The sequence below is a fragment of the Podarcis melisellensis genome (assembly GCF_964234715.1).
Source record: "Podarcis melisellensis genome assembly, chromosome: 16".
Lineage (NCBI taxonomy): Eukaryota > Metazoa > Chordata > Lepidosauria > Squamata > Lacertidae > Podarcis > Podarcis melisellensis.
Window position 1 is genome coordinate 33,501,111 of NC_138533.1, and position 14,658 is coordinate 33,515,768.

A 14,658-nucleotide genomic window follows, 5' to 3' on the forward strand; every position below is an offset into this window, starting at 1 on the left:
TGCTAGGTTGGCAGGAAGAGACTACCTTACACTGCGTTTAAAACCAAAATCGCATTTGGATAGAAACTGTTTCTCAGGCGGCTAGTTCTAGTCTTTATAACCCTGTACCTTCTTCCCGCGACGGGGTGAGCTCCCGTTGCTCGGTCCCTGCTCCTGCCAACTTAGCAGTTCGAAAGCACGTCAAAGTGCAAGTAGATAAATAGGTATCGCTCCGGCGGGAAGGTAAACGGTGTTTCCGTGTGCTGCTCTGGTTTGCCAGAAGCGGCTTAGTCATGCTGGCCACATGACCCAGAAGCTGTATGCCGGCTCCCTCGGCCAGTAAAGTGAGATGAGCACCGCAACCCCAGAATCGGCCACGACTGGATCTAATGATCAGGGGTCCCTTTACCTTTTACCTTTACCTTCTTCCAGAAGGCAGAAGCTGAAAGAGATCATTTCCGGGGTGTGCACTATCCTGCACTGCCTCTGCAGCTTTCTTATGGCACCTGGAAGCATAGATTTGATCCAAGGTGGGAAGAGTGCACCCAATTATTCTCTCCACAGTCTTCAGGCCCTGGACTGATGCTGACTACCCGGGCTGGCAATTGAGTCATAGAACTTCAGAGCTGGAAGAGACCCTGAGGGTCATCTAAACCAAGCCTGTGCAATGCAAGAATCTCAACTAATGGCAGATGGCCATTCAATCTCTGCTTAAAAACCTCCAACGAAGGAGAGTCTTCCACCTTCTGAGGGAATCCAAAAAGTGCATTGGGAAGTCAAGCATTGGGAAGAGACATGCAAATTCCAGTTGAGCCTTGCTTGAGCAAGCTGGTCTTCCTAAGCCCCATCTAGCCCAGTGTCCTGCTCTTAGAGTGGCCAATCAGATGCCTGTGGGAAGCCCAGAAACTGAATATCTGAGGCATACTGAATGGTAGAATGTAACCAGGATAGCTAGCAGTCATTAGGGATGTGCTGGGGTGGGAAGGAGTTCAATTCAGTTTGCATTGAAAGCTGAATCTAACAATTCTATACTTTCTGAAACAATATGAGAAGTGAAACCCAGCTGTCCTTCAAAATCCGCACTTTTTGGAATTTTGCAATGCAGCTCTCCAACCAAGCAATATTGACAAAAATGTATGTGTCAGGGGAGAAAAAGTGCACGACAAAAATGAATATATTAGTGAAAATAACATACAGAAATGCATTTCATTAATGAGTTGCAGAAAGGTGCATGTTAGTCAAAAGCTGCATTCAAAAAAGTGTTCACTAGAATAAATTTGCACTAACATGCTGGGGGATTTTCTGGAGGATCTGAAAATAAATACACTGCAAGCTGCTGCAGAAATGCGGAGAGCTGGATTTAAGATTGGGAAAATGAGAAGCTGAGAGAATGGAAATCGACAGGATCTGTCCAGCCCTAGCAGCCACTGATAGCTGTATATCCTCCATGAATTGGCTGAATCCCAGGGAAGGACTTTGGTAATATGGTGCCTCAACGAGGACAAAATTTGGGCTCTCAATCCCAAATATTTTATTATTATTATTTTCACAATAATTCCTTTTGGATCAGAATTTGTTAAAGTGCCCTCCCTGCCTCCCATTCTGTGCATGCTTTTAACCAGTTGTACCTCTGGTTACCAACTTAATTTGTTCCAGAGGTCCATTCTTAACCTGAAACTGTTCTTAACCTGAGGTACCACTTTAGCGTAGGGACGTGGGTGGTGCTATGGTCTAAACCACTGAGCCTAGGGCTTGCCGATCGGAAGGTCAGAGGTTTGAATCTCCACGACGGGGTGAGCTCCCGTCACTCTGTCCCAGCTCCTGCCAACCTAGCAGCTCAAAAGCACACCAGTGCAAGTAGATAAATAGGTACCGCTCCAGAGAGAAGGTAAATGGCGTTTCTGTGCGCTGCTCTGGTTTTGTCAGAAGTGGCTTAGTCATGCTGGCCACATGATGCGGAAAAACTGTCTGCGGACAAATGCCAGCTCCCTCGGCCAGTAAAGAGAGATGAGCGCCACAACCCCAGAGTCGTCCGTGACTGGACTTAACTGTCAGGGGTCCTTTACCTTTTTACCTTTACCACTTTAGCTAATGGGGCCTGCTGCTTCTGCCGCGCCGCCACTGCGCGGTTTCTGTTCTCATCCTGAGGTAAAGTTATTAATCCAAGGTACTACTTCCAGGTTAGTGGAGTCTGTAACCTGAGGTGTTTGTAACCTGAAGTGTTTGTAACCTGAGGTACCACTGTATTATTTTGGGTCCCCTTGGCTTGGCGCCCTCCGCTGGGGAAAAAACCACACCCTCCTAAATCTGGCATTGCTAATCCTCTTTTAAAGCTGTCCAAACTGGAGGCCATTGCTGCTTCTTGAGGAAGAGCACATTCCATAGTTGAACTATGAGCTGAGCAAAGAAGCCATTTCTTTGGTCTGGCCTGACTCTTCCTGCATTCGGCGTTGTTGGATTTTGACCCCATAACTTGGTCACACTCTGCATCTTAAGAGCGCTGTACCCCATACGTCACTCTGAAATGCGCAGAAATCTGCATCTGGGCATGTCTCCAGATTCTGAAGAGAAAATTAAACATCCAGGTCCCTATTAGCAAGTCTTGGATAGACTTCTCCAGGGCAATATGGCCTGAGTCATTCCTAGCAGCCATGAACCACGGTGTTGGCGACACCTTAACCCACACAGAGAGCACACCTTTTGTCTGCTCTGCCCTCCTCCGCAGGTCAGACAGGCAGGTGGGTGCCTGCCATTGTGATTGAGATGGGGAAACTGTACCACTTTTGCATTTTTTATGAAGTGAAGGTCAATTAAAAATTGAATCGGGCTGCCTCCAGGGAGGAAAACTCATCCAGTCTTCTAGTTGCGCTGCTAGGCTCAAAGCAAGCTGTCATTAAGGGGAAAAGAGAGAGGAGGAACTGGGTTATTTTCCACCTGTCCATTTCCACCTGGCAGCCAAGACAGATGCAAAATAGAAGACAGGACTTCAGCTGACAGCCTGATTGACTTTGATCTGGCTCAGAAATAGCTGCCAATTGGAGTACTTATAGAAGGAGACATTAAGCTGTGGTGGGAGAGGGAAGGGGTGGAAAGGCACTTAGATGGTTTGAAGATCTGTTCTTTTCAAAACTTCTGTGTTCTTAAGCCTTTCTGTGGAACTTGGCAGCCTATCCCAGCCACCCAGCACGGCAGATTCTTTCAAGAGAGAGATGGCAGAAGACGGAATTGGGAAAAACAGACAAAGCCTTTCATTGTCCTGAAGCAATAAAGGAGGCCAAAAGGCCTCTCAATGCCTGCATCTATTTCTTTATTTGTGCCACAATCCCCAAGGCACACTCAGCTAGGGAAATAAGGCCCATTGAATAAAGGATCATGCTGAAAGAGGATTTATGCTGCTTCAGAGGATAGCTGCTCAGAAGGATTAGCGATGTTTTAAAACACCGCGGCTCCCATCAAAACCATCTTTTACAAGTGCCACATAATGCTCGTTCTGCAATTCTGAAGAAACCAATCTTTTAGCATGGTGGCCCCTATTATTTGGAACTCCCTTGGAACTCCCTGCCTATTGATATTTGGCAGACACATGAACTGCACAGTTTTCAACACCTGTTCTCATCATGTTTTCTTTTTTGCTCCAGCAAGCCTACCCAGACACTTCTTATTATGCACATCTGTTTTTAAAATCTATATTTTGATGATTTTATTAATCTTCTGCTTTTATTACTATTCTTAATGAATACTTTATATCTTATGCAAAATATGCTGAGAGGAGTTTTTTTTAAAAAAATTAAGTAGAATATAAATCTTGCTAAATGAATAAAGCAAATAATTAAAAGAAGATTAGGCAAATTCGTGGAAGATAAGGATGTCACGGCTGTTGGTGACAATACCTATGTACTTGCTCCAGTATTGGAGGAAGTATCCCTCCAAATACCATTTTGGTGCCAGTGTCAGAGCCAGCTTGGTGTAGTGGTTGGAGAATCGGACTAGGATCTGGGAGACCAGGGTTCAAATCTGTACTCAGCCATGAAGCTCACTGGGTGACCTTTGGCCAGTCACTTGCTCACAGACTAACCTAACTCACAGGGTTGCTGTGGTGGTTAAATGAGCTGAGGCTGAGCCACATACGCCACCTTGAGCAGTATAGAAATGTGATTAATTAATTAATTAACCCAGTTGCTTGCACATCTGGCTACTGATCAAGTCATTTTCGTTGGGGGGGGGGGAGGGAAACTTAAGGAAACCTGACAAGCCAAGCAAGGGGCAGCTTTTCTTTGTAATTCTAATTACAAATGGATTCTAAATGTCCTACTCAGGTGAAAAATACCAATATTCATAGAATCATAGAGTTGGAAGGGACTGTAAGGGACATCTAGTCTAATCCCCCTGCAAGGCGGGAACCCAGTATAGGGTTCAAACCGACAACCCTGAGATTATGAGTCGCTTCTGAGATTATGGTTCACTTCCCCGCTCCTCCACATGCAGCTGCTGGGTGACCTTGGGCTAGTCACACTTCTCTGAAGTCTCTCAGCCCCACTCACCTCACAGAGTGTTTGTTGTGGGGGAGGAAGGGAAAGGAGAATATTAGCCGCTTTGAGACTCCTTCGGGTAGTGATAAAGTGGGATATCAAACCCAAACTCTTCTTCATGCTTTACCGACTGAGCTATCTAGGTGTCCAAGGTACTGTCAGGTTTAGCACCTCTCCCGCACAAGACACGAATCACTGGCAGTTCGACTGGTTGAGGTTTACTATCAACAACAGGCTTTCAGCAATCCAAGCTTCCCACAACTCATATCCCACTGTCAGAATCAGTTGACTCGACTGGCTTCTGGCCAGATATACCTCCAAGGCCAGATATACCTCAAGCCGGCCCCACTTTCTGCTGGTCTTCCTTTTGTTCTAATCGCTTGGTCCACCTCCTGCTTCTTGGAGACTCAGGTGCAGCCAATTCCTCGTCCTCTGGAGTTGAATCCAACCCTCTACTACCACCTGCATCCTGCTCCTTCATCTCTGTGCTGCTGCAAAAACTTACAGTCAGCAATCCAGAGCGAGAAGGGCTTATCTCACTTTCGTGGTGTGAATGAACCAAGTTCCTGTTATCCTCTGCTTCCTCCCCCCCCTCATAGAATCATAGAGTTGGAAGAGACCCCAAGGGCCATCGAGTCCAACCCCCTGCCAAGCAGGAAACACCATCAGAGCACTCCTGACATATGGCTGTCAAGCCTCTGCTTAAAGACCTGCAAAGAAGGAGACTCCACCACATTCCTTGGCAGCAAATTCCACTGTCGAACAGCTCTTACTGTCAGGAAGTTCTTCCTAATGTTTAGGTGGAATCTTCTTTCTTGTAGTTTGGAACCATTGCTCCGTGTCCGCTTCTCTGGAGCAGCAGAAAACAACCTTTCTCCCTCCTCTATGTGACATCCTTTTATATATTTGAACATGGCTATCATATCACCCCTTAACCTCCTCTTCTCCAGGCTAAACATGCCCAGCTCCCTTAGCCATTCCTCATAAGGCATAGTTTCCAGGCCTTTGACCATTTTGGTTGCCCTCCTCTGGACACGTTCCAGTTTGTCAGTGTCCTTCTTGAACTGTGGTGCCCAGAACTGGACACAGTACTCCAGGTGAGGTCTGACCAGAGCAGAATACAGTGGCACTATTACTTCCCTTGATCTAGATGCTATACTCCTATTGATGCAGCCCAGAATTGCATTGGCTTTTTTAGCTGCTGTGTCACACTGTTGGCTCATGACAAGTTTGTGGTCAACCAAGACTCCTAGATCCTTTTCACATGTACTGCTCTCAAGCCAGGTGTCACCCATCTTGTATTTGTGCCTCTCATTTTTTTTGACCAAGTGCAATACTTTACATTTCTCCCTGTTAAAATTCATCTTGTTTTGGCCCAGTTCTCTAATCTGTCAAGGTCGTTTTGAAGTGTGATCCTGTCCTCTGGGGTCCTCTCTGCAGAGTCCTCTCGGCCAGTCATGTCTCTGACAGGTACATAAGAAGCAGCTTTATACCAAGTCAGACCATCATTCCATCTAGCTCAGCAATGGCTAGTGGCTCCTCCAGCCCTGCCTGGAGATGCTTGGGATTGAACTTGGGACTGGCTGAATGCAGAGGAAGAGTGGGAGGAACCAGCTGGGGAACAAGCAAGGGGAAAAGGCTCAGAGCCTGGGGATTGGTGGTGGGACAACAATGAGTGGTCACAGGGAGAAGATTGGGAAGAGGAGATGTCGGAAGCTGAAAAGGTAACAGGGTGTCTGTGGCAAGGAGAAGTCCAGACTCAAAGACAGAAGCTGAAGCAAGAGAGGCATGACTATCTCCTGCTCCTGCTGCTCACCTTCTCCCTTGGTCTCTCAGAACCAGAAGAGGCATGAAAAGGGCAGAGGAGAGGTTGGCTTCACTCAGGCGCAGTCTCTGGTTGCTTGAGAAAAACCCTGGAAAGGAAGGGACTTAGAAGGCTGTAGGGAGGCAAGGACTTTCAGTCTTGGCAACTGATCCATGCCGTAAGACCTACCGGGGATGAGCTGCTATGCTCATTAGACCCAACACTCAAGCCAAGTCTGTGCAGATGTTGTTCTTGCTACCTCGGGTTAAGTACTTAACCTCGGGTTACCTCGGGTTAAGTACTTAATTCGTGTGGTACCTCGGGTTAAGTACTTAATTCGTTCCGGAGGTCTGTTCTTAACCTGAAACTGTACTTAACCTGAAGCACCACTTTAGCTAACGGGGCTTCCTGCTGCTGTCGCGCCACCGGAGCACGATTTCTGTTCTCATCCTGAAGCAAAGTTCTTAACCTGAAGCACTATTTCTGGGTTAGCGGAGTCTGTAACCTGAAGCGTATGTAACCTGAAGTGTATGTAACCCGAGGTACCACTGTAGTTAACTCCAACATGAGAAGTGTGATTTACTGCCGGCTCGTTCCTGACCCAAAGCAGATACTCTACCATTAAGCTATTGTCCTTCTCCTCAACATGGGTACACAAAGAAAACTGCCTAATGCTGAGTCAAGACCCACTGCTCCATCTCGCTCAGTATTGCCTACACTGACTGGCAGCGACTCCCTTGGATTTGAGGAAGGGGTCTTTCCCAGTCCTGCTTGGAGATGCCTGGGATTGCACCTGGGGGCTCTCTGTGTGAGGCTGCTGCCCCGCCCCTGAGTCACGGCCCTTTCCCAACTGCATGATGGCAAAAAGCAAGGCTTTTGGGGGATAAACACTGATTCTTGGAATCAGCAAGCTTTGTCCAGCCAGGTGCACAAAGAAGGGAGGCTTAATGGGAAGGGACAGCAGTGATGAGATGTAGAAAACAGGTCTGGGCAGCAGCACCCTTGTTATTTCTAAGGGGGACAGGGGAAGCGGTTAGGAGTTAATCGGTTTACACACTGCAGGTGCACAACGAAGGAATCCTAGAATATAAACCATTGGTTACCAATCAATCTTCATCCCAAGGATGCCTAGCAAGGGAGAGGTGCAATTTGAGGCAATCCACTGGCTAAAAAGTTACCTGCCTCTTTTGGATTGATATGCCTTGTAGTCCCCAAAGGCCAACCAGGGAGCTGATGCAGTGGAGAGAGTGGAAGAATAGAGACATCAAGGGAACAGGGAAAGAGAGATGGAAAACTTGCGGGAAAATGAAAGGATATTGATTTCCTGGGCAGCTGCCTTATGTCAAGTCACACTAAAAACTCCTTAAGCTCCATATTGTTGGCACTGTCTGTCTCTTAGGGTCTCTGGCAGGGGGTCTTTCCAAAGACACCTAACCTTTCCAAAGACCTCTAACCCGAGAAACCTCAGGGCCAGGGGGTTCATGGCGCCCTCCATGCCTCTTGGCTTGTCTCTTGAGACTTTTCCCAGGCTGACCTGCTCACTGGCCCTGCTGTAGGCCCACTTCTAGTGACTCTGCTTGGCTGGAATGTCTGGTTATGAGTTTTGGGTGTTAAGATGGGTGCCAGACCCCTTTAATCTCTGGATCCAGTAAGTGTGAAAATCTAATCTAATCAAGAGAATCTAATCAAACCAAGCTAGTTTCCTGGCTAGGGGAAAGCTCAGAGGTTCTGAGCTTAGAGTTGAGGGTGAGCAGTGATGTGAGCTGGAAGCAAAGCAACAAGCAGAGAGAGAGAGAGAGAGAGAGAGAGAGAGAGAGAGAGAGAGAGAGAGAGAAAGAAAGAAAGAGAGAGAGAGGGAGGGAGGGAGGGAGGGAGGGAAAGAGAGAACCATGCCAGATCTGTGTTCGAATGCAAGGCTGTGGCTATCGGAAAACCAGGACTCTTTTTGGGGGTGTTAGCCCTGTGACCCCCTCCATCACAGGCTCAGGTTCTATATATGTGTGTAAATAAACCATTTATCCTAAAGACACCACAGTCTCTACTGTGCCTCATTTCCAAAAGGAAACACAAACCCTGGGTAGCGCCTGGAACCCCCGGAATCTCTCACTTTTCTGAGATTGTGGTGAGATGCAAGAGTATCTTCAAACTATAAGACATCTTGTTTATCTGGGTGGGCGATGGAAGCTGTGTGTGTGTGTGTGTGTGTGTGTGTGTGTGTGTGTGTGTGTGAACCTCTGGCATTCACATAACTGGAATGTAACTTACCATGCAAAGTAACTGTCGCTCCACCCACTTTTGTCTCTGGCCCCGCCCACCACTAGCATGTGGTTCTCCAAAGGTTTTCCATGAAGCAATGTGGCCCTTGGGCTGAAAAATGGCCCCCTGCTCCTTTTCTACTTGATCTACAACAAAATAAGCACCAGAATATTTCCGGTATATGTGATACGGGATTTCAGCAGGAAGATACGGGATATGAACTGATAGGCAACAAAACAGTATGCCCATCCCAAAAACCTTTGCAGGTGGAAGAAGTGTTAAACATGGATGGTGTATGAGTGCCCCGACACAATCATGAACACAAATAATCACGAATGCATAATAAAATTATGGTGCCTGAAGGTCTTTCATTCAGATTTAGGAATCAACCCATTCACGTTGCTCCTGCAAGATGAAGGCAAGGCCGCCAACTAAAACAAACTGATGGGTTATTTGAAAATGGACAAACCTGAACAAACATACCACAAAAGCACAGAGGAGCATCATTCAACCTGCAAACCCTCCATTTCATAGCACTTCTAAGAAATTAATTTCCATGGGCAAAGGTGGGGAGAAGAACCTGGAACAGAGAAGACTGAGAGGTGATGTGGTAGCCATCTTCAAATATGTGAAGGGCTGCAACACATGGAAGAAGGAGCGAGCTTGTTTTCCACTGCTCCAGAGGATCGGACTCAAACTAATGGATCAAAATGACAATAGAAGATCCCAACTCACAATAGGAAGAGCTTTCTGATGACAAGAGCTTGTTCAACAGGGCAACGGACTCCCTTAGAAGGTGGTGGACTCTCTTTCTTTGGAGGTTTTGCTTCTCGGCTCTGCTGAGAAGCCAACTCCATCAGGTTCCTCCTTTCACTAACTGCCATCCGGAAGCAGCCCTCCCATCAGGCTGCAGCTGAGGGAGAGAAGGGGCACTCCATCCACTCTGCCGAAGGAGTAGCACAGGCATAGGCAAACTCTGGCCCTCCTGATGTTTGGGACTACAATTCCCATCATCCCTAGCTAATAGGACCAGTGGTCAGGGATGATGGGAATTGTAGTCCCAAATTATCTGGAGGGCCGGAGTTTGCCTATGCCTGGAGTAGCAGCTCTCGGTGTGTGTCCCTTCCTCAAACTGTTTCCCTTCTGGCTAGCCTTATGGAGAACTTAGAGTCATAGAAATGTAGAGTTAGAAGGGACTGCAAGGGCCATCTACTCCAAACCTTTGCAATGTGGGAATCCAGCCACAGCTGTCCCTAAAGGTAAAGGGCCCCCTGACCGTTAGGTCCAGTCATGGACGACTCTGGGGTTGCGATGCTCATCGGTTTCGGTCCAGCATCATTCTGCCAGGACGCTGAGGTCCAGCACCGAGGGCCTTCTGGCGGTTCCCTCATTGCGAGAAGCAAAGCTACAGGGAACCAGGCAGAGGGCCTTCTCGGTAGTGGCGCCCACCCTGTGGAACACCCTTCCAGCAGATGTCAAAGCGATAAACAACTACCTGACATTCAGAAGACATCTTAAGGCAGCCCTGTTCAGGGAAGTTTTTAACGTGTGATATTTTACTGTATTTTTGGTTTTTATGGAAGCCGCCCAGAGTGGCTGGGGAGGCCCAGCCAGATGGGCGGGGTATAAATAATAAATTATTATTATTATTATTATTATTATTATTATTATTATTATTATTTCGCTTTACTGGCCAAGAGAGCCAGCGTACAGCTTCCAGGTCATGTGGCCAGCATGACTAAGCTACTTCTGGCGAGCTAGAGCAGCACACGGAAACACCATTTACCTTCCCGCCAGTGCGGTACCTATTTATCTACTTGCACTTTGTGCTTTCAAACTGCTTGTGCTTTGTGCTTTCAAACTGCTTTCAAACTGCTTGGCAGGAGCAGGGACCGAGCAACGGGAGCTCACCCCATTGCGGGGATTCAAACCACTGACCTTCTGATCAGGCAAGCTCTAGGCTCTGTGGTTTAACCCACAGCGCCACCTGTGTCTCACAGCGGTCCCTAGCTGGGCTCAAACCACCAACAGCCAGATGCACTGACCCACCGTGCCATCCGACTCTGAACCCAAACTTTGTAACTCAGTAACTATATTGTCCCATTCCACACTTCCAGTTCCTTGTGGGTTGGATCTTTCTAAATGGTAAACTTGAGGGCAGGGACTGTTGTTGTTGTTGTAGCGGCTCTGGATGCAAAAAAATTGGAGGGGGCTGGGGGCTGGAATTTTTGTTAAAAAAGAACTTCAAATAAATTAATAATAAATTGCCATCCCAGGTGTAAAGTTCTAGTCCTATGCACACCTAACTGTGAGAGTGGGAGCAGAGTGCGAGCAGCTTACTGGTATTTATTTCATGTACCTCTTGCTTTTAAGTAAATGAGATACTCCTAAAAATGCTAGTGGAAGTCAATTGCATTTGTCTGATCACAGTCTAAAAGATCCATGGCTTCCGGGAAGGAAAGTAGAATATGTACCAGGTTGAAGATATACTGTTGACAAGTTCAGTGTTATTATAAACTTATTCAAACATCCAAATTTATTGGTAGCCCTTAATTGCATTATAGGAATATTTATTTTCTGAGCTTTCTGCCTCAAAATATGAGTTCCATCTGTTTTGGCATGATCGCACTGAGGTCCGCATACGCTTTCTGAGCCCACATAATAAAACCTTGCTTTGTTTACTTCAGTGTTGACAGCTTCCATTTCAACTTGGTTTTTTCCACCCCTATTTTCCCAACCGGCAAAAACAAAGATGTATTAGAGGTTCCATAAGCCGAGGCAGCTTGCGGCTCTCTCTCTATGACACGGGATGCATTTTTAATTGGTGATTGAAGAACATTAAGGGATTTATACTTGTCAAACTCTAATGGTACAATTGCTCAAGTAACTGAGACATATACAAGGCATTTCATATTTGTAGGATGCAAATATGGCCCCTGGGAGGGTGCGGCGTGGCATCAAGGAAAATGGCTGCCATGGAGGCATGGCATAACTCAAAATGGCTGCCATAACCAAAGAACAGAAAAAGAGACAGCACCAGGAAATGATGTGGGGATGCCCCTACACCAGCCACAATCACTCAGGGAGAGAAACTTTTTACACTTCTATTCATTACAAAAGGGCGGGTAGTTGTCCAAACTTGGCATCCCATGAAAAGCGGAAATGTTTAAGCAATATGTGCATGTTCAACATAGGTGAAGCCTGAGTCTGTGCATTACATTGTGGATTCTCGAAGATATATTTCACTGAGACCATTAGTGGGTGTCCCAGAAAGTGCTTTGGGGCACACTAGCACCTGAAGTGGCCGCAGAGACCATATAACACTGGTCCTGAAAGACCTACATTGGTTCCCACTACGTTTCCGGGCACAATTCAAAGTGTTGGTGCTGACCTTTAAAGACCTAAATGGCCTCAGCCCAGTATAATTGAAGGAGCATCTCCACCTCCATCACTCAGCCCAGACACTGAGGCCCTTCTCCAAGTGCCGTCTGGTATTCCCTCACTGCAAGAAGCGAAGTTACAGGGAACCAGGCAGAGGGCCTTCTCGGTAGTGGCGACCTCCCTGTGGAACGCCCTCCCACCAGATGTCAAAGAAATAAACAACTATCTGACTTTTAGAACACATCTGAAGGCAGCCCTGTTTAGGGAAGCTTTTAATATTTGATGAATTATTGTACAGTGGTACCTTGGGTTGAGAGCTTAATTCGTTCTGGAGGTCCGTTCTTAACCTGAAACTGTTCTTAACCTGAGGTACCACTTTAGCTAATGGGGCCTCGCGCTGCCACCCCGCCGCGCGATTTCTGTTCTCATCCTGAAGCAAAGTTCTTAACCTGAGGTACTATTTCTGGGTTAGCGGTGTCTGTAATCTGAAGCGTCTGTAACCCGAGGTACCACTGTATTTTAATATTTTGCTGGAAGCTGCCCAGAGTGGCTGGGGAAACCCAGCCAGATGGGCAGGGTACAAATAATAAATGGTGATGATGATGATGATGATGATGCAGGCAGCATATTGACAACATTGATGATGCAGGCAGCACATTGACAACTAAACCAACAGCACACGGGGTTGCCATAGCACAGCCAAGGAACGCTGTGGCGTCAAAACCAATTACCCATTTGCCAGGAGGCAGTTGCAGCAAAGACCCGTATCTGTACCAGTTATGTTTCATTTATGCATGCTGCTTGCACAAGGACGTGAGGCTGACGTCACAGCGCACAGGTCTGCCCCCTACGACAAGAGATGAGGCGGCTGTCATGCAAACTGACCTTGCACTTTTGTGCAACTGAGAATCACAGGCGTTGCTTATTCAGTACCATTCTCTGCTGAGCTGCCTGCAGCCTGTAATTTGTACGTTCCTTCCTTTCCTCATCCTACATACGGCCCGCATTACTTATGTTCGGGGAGACAGCTATTTTGTAAATTATTCAACCCAGGAGCGGTTCGACTGTAAACAAGAGAAAGCGGTAGTGGAAATGGGAACATACAATTTATTGCAGGAATTAAAAAAACGGGGTGGGGGGGGGAGAGAGAGAGATACCTAAGCAAAAGGAGTTTAAAGAATAATTATAATGTGCCTGGTGAAAGGAACTGTATTGACTCTGCATTGAATACTGACAGCTGTTTACTACCCAGAACTGGAAATAGTAATTTGTAGCTAACACTCCTGGATGTTTTATTTATTGGATTTTAATTCCCCCTTCCTTCAAGAGAAGCATGAGGAAAACCCAACTGGATCAAACCAAAGGCACATCAAGTCCAGGATCCCATCTACTGGAAGCCCACCAGCCACAGCCATGCTCCCCAGTTGCAATTCCCAGTATGTTGCCCCCCACAAGCAGAATATAGTTATACATCATAAACTCAGTTAATAGGAAACAGCTTATTTCAAATGCCTCCTGCAAAAATAAAGCAGAGTCTTCTCCGAGCCCTGAAAGCTGAACAGGGAGGGGGGCTCTGTCTGAACTCATCCATAAAAGAGTTCTGCAGAATTGAGACCACAGTACTGAACCAGACTGTCCAAGTGTCCCTATTTTCGAGGGACAGTCCCTGATTTAGAGAAGCCATCCTGGTTTCTGATTTGAGCCCAGAATGTCCCGCTTTTCCTTAGGACATCCCTATTTCCATCAGAGAAATGTTGGAGGGCATGTTAGGTAAAGGTAAATGGACCCCTGACCATTAGGTCAAGTCGTGACCGACTCTGGGGTTGCGGCGCTCATCTCGCTTTATTGGCCGAGGGAGCTGGCGTACAGCTTCCGGGTCATGTGGCCAGCATGACTAAGTTGCTTCTGGCGAACCAGAGCAGTGCACAGAAATGCCGTTTACCTTCCCGCCGGAGCGGTACCTATTTATCTACTTGCACTTTGATGTACTTTTGAACTGCTAGGTTGGCAGAAGCAGGGACCAAGCAACGGGAGCTCACCCCGTCGTGGAGATTCGAACCCCCGACCTTCTGATTGGCAAGTCCTAGGCTTTGTGGTTTAACCCACAGCGCTGCAGCCTTGTTTTCATTGGAGGATATGGAGTTATGCGACCCCCGAGCCAAGGAGATAAGTAACTTTACAACCTTTAGAAGATATCTGAAGGCAGCCCTGTACAGGGAAGGTTTTTTAAAAAAATGTTTAATGTTTTATTATGTTTTTATATACGTTGGAAGCCTCCCATCGTGGCTGGGGCAACCCTGTCATATGGATGGGGTATAAACAATAAATATTATTAGTATTATTGAATAGGATGCCCCTATTTTCATCATGGAAATGTTGGAGTGTATGCTGAACTCACAAACCTGGTGGAAATGAGCTGTGTGTCTGACCCACTGATGCATTTAAAATAAAAGGACACATTCTACTCATGTAAAAACATGCTGATTCCTGGACCATCCATGGGCTGGATTTAGAAGGTGATTGGGTCAGATCTGGCCCCTGGGCCTTAGTTTGCCTACCCATACAGTGGTACCTCGGGTTACATATGCTTCAGGTTACATACGCTTCAGGTTACAGACTCCGCTAACCCAGAAATAGTGCTTCAGGTTAAGAACTTTGCTTCAGGATGAGAACAGAAATCGTGCTCTGGCGGCACGGCAGCAGCAGGAG

At 46.9% G+C, this 14,658-nt stretch overlaps 1 protein-coding gene across 1 annotated transcript in view; it reads right to left on the minus strand.

The window, feature by feature from the left end:
* Positions 1-14,658, minus strand: part of MMP17 (matrix metallopeptidase 17) — a 157,786-nt gene that overhangs the window by 89,899 nt on the left and 53,229 nt on the right. The gene's annotated exons all lie outside the window — the stretch shown is intronic.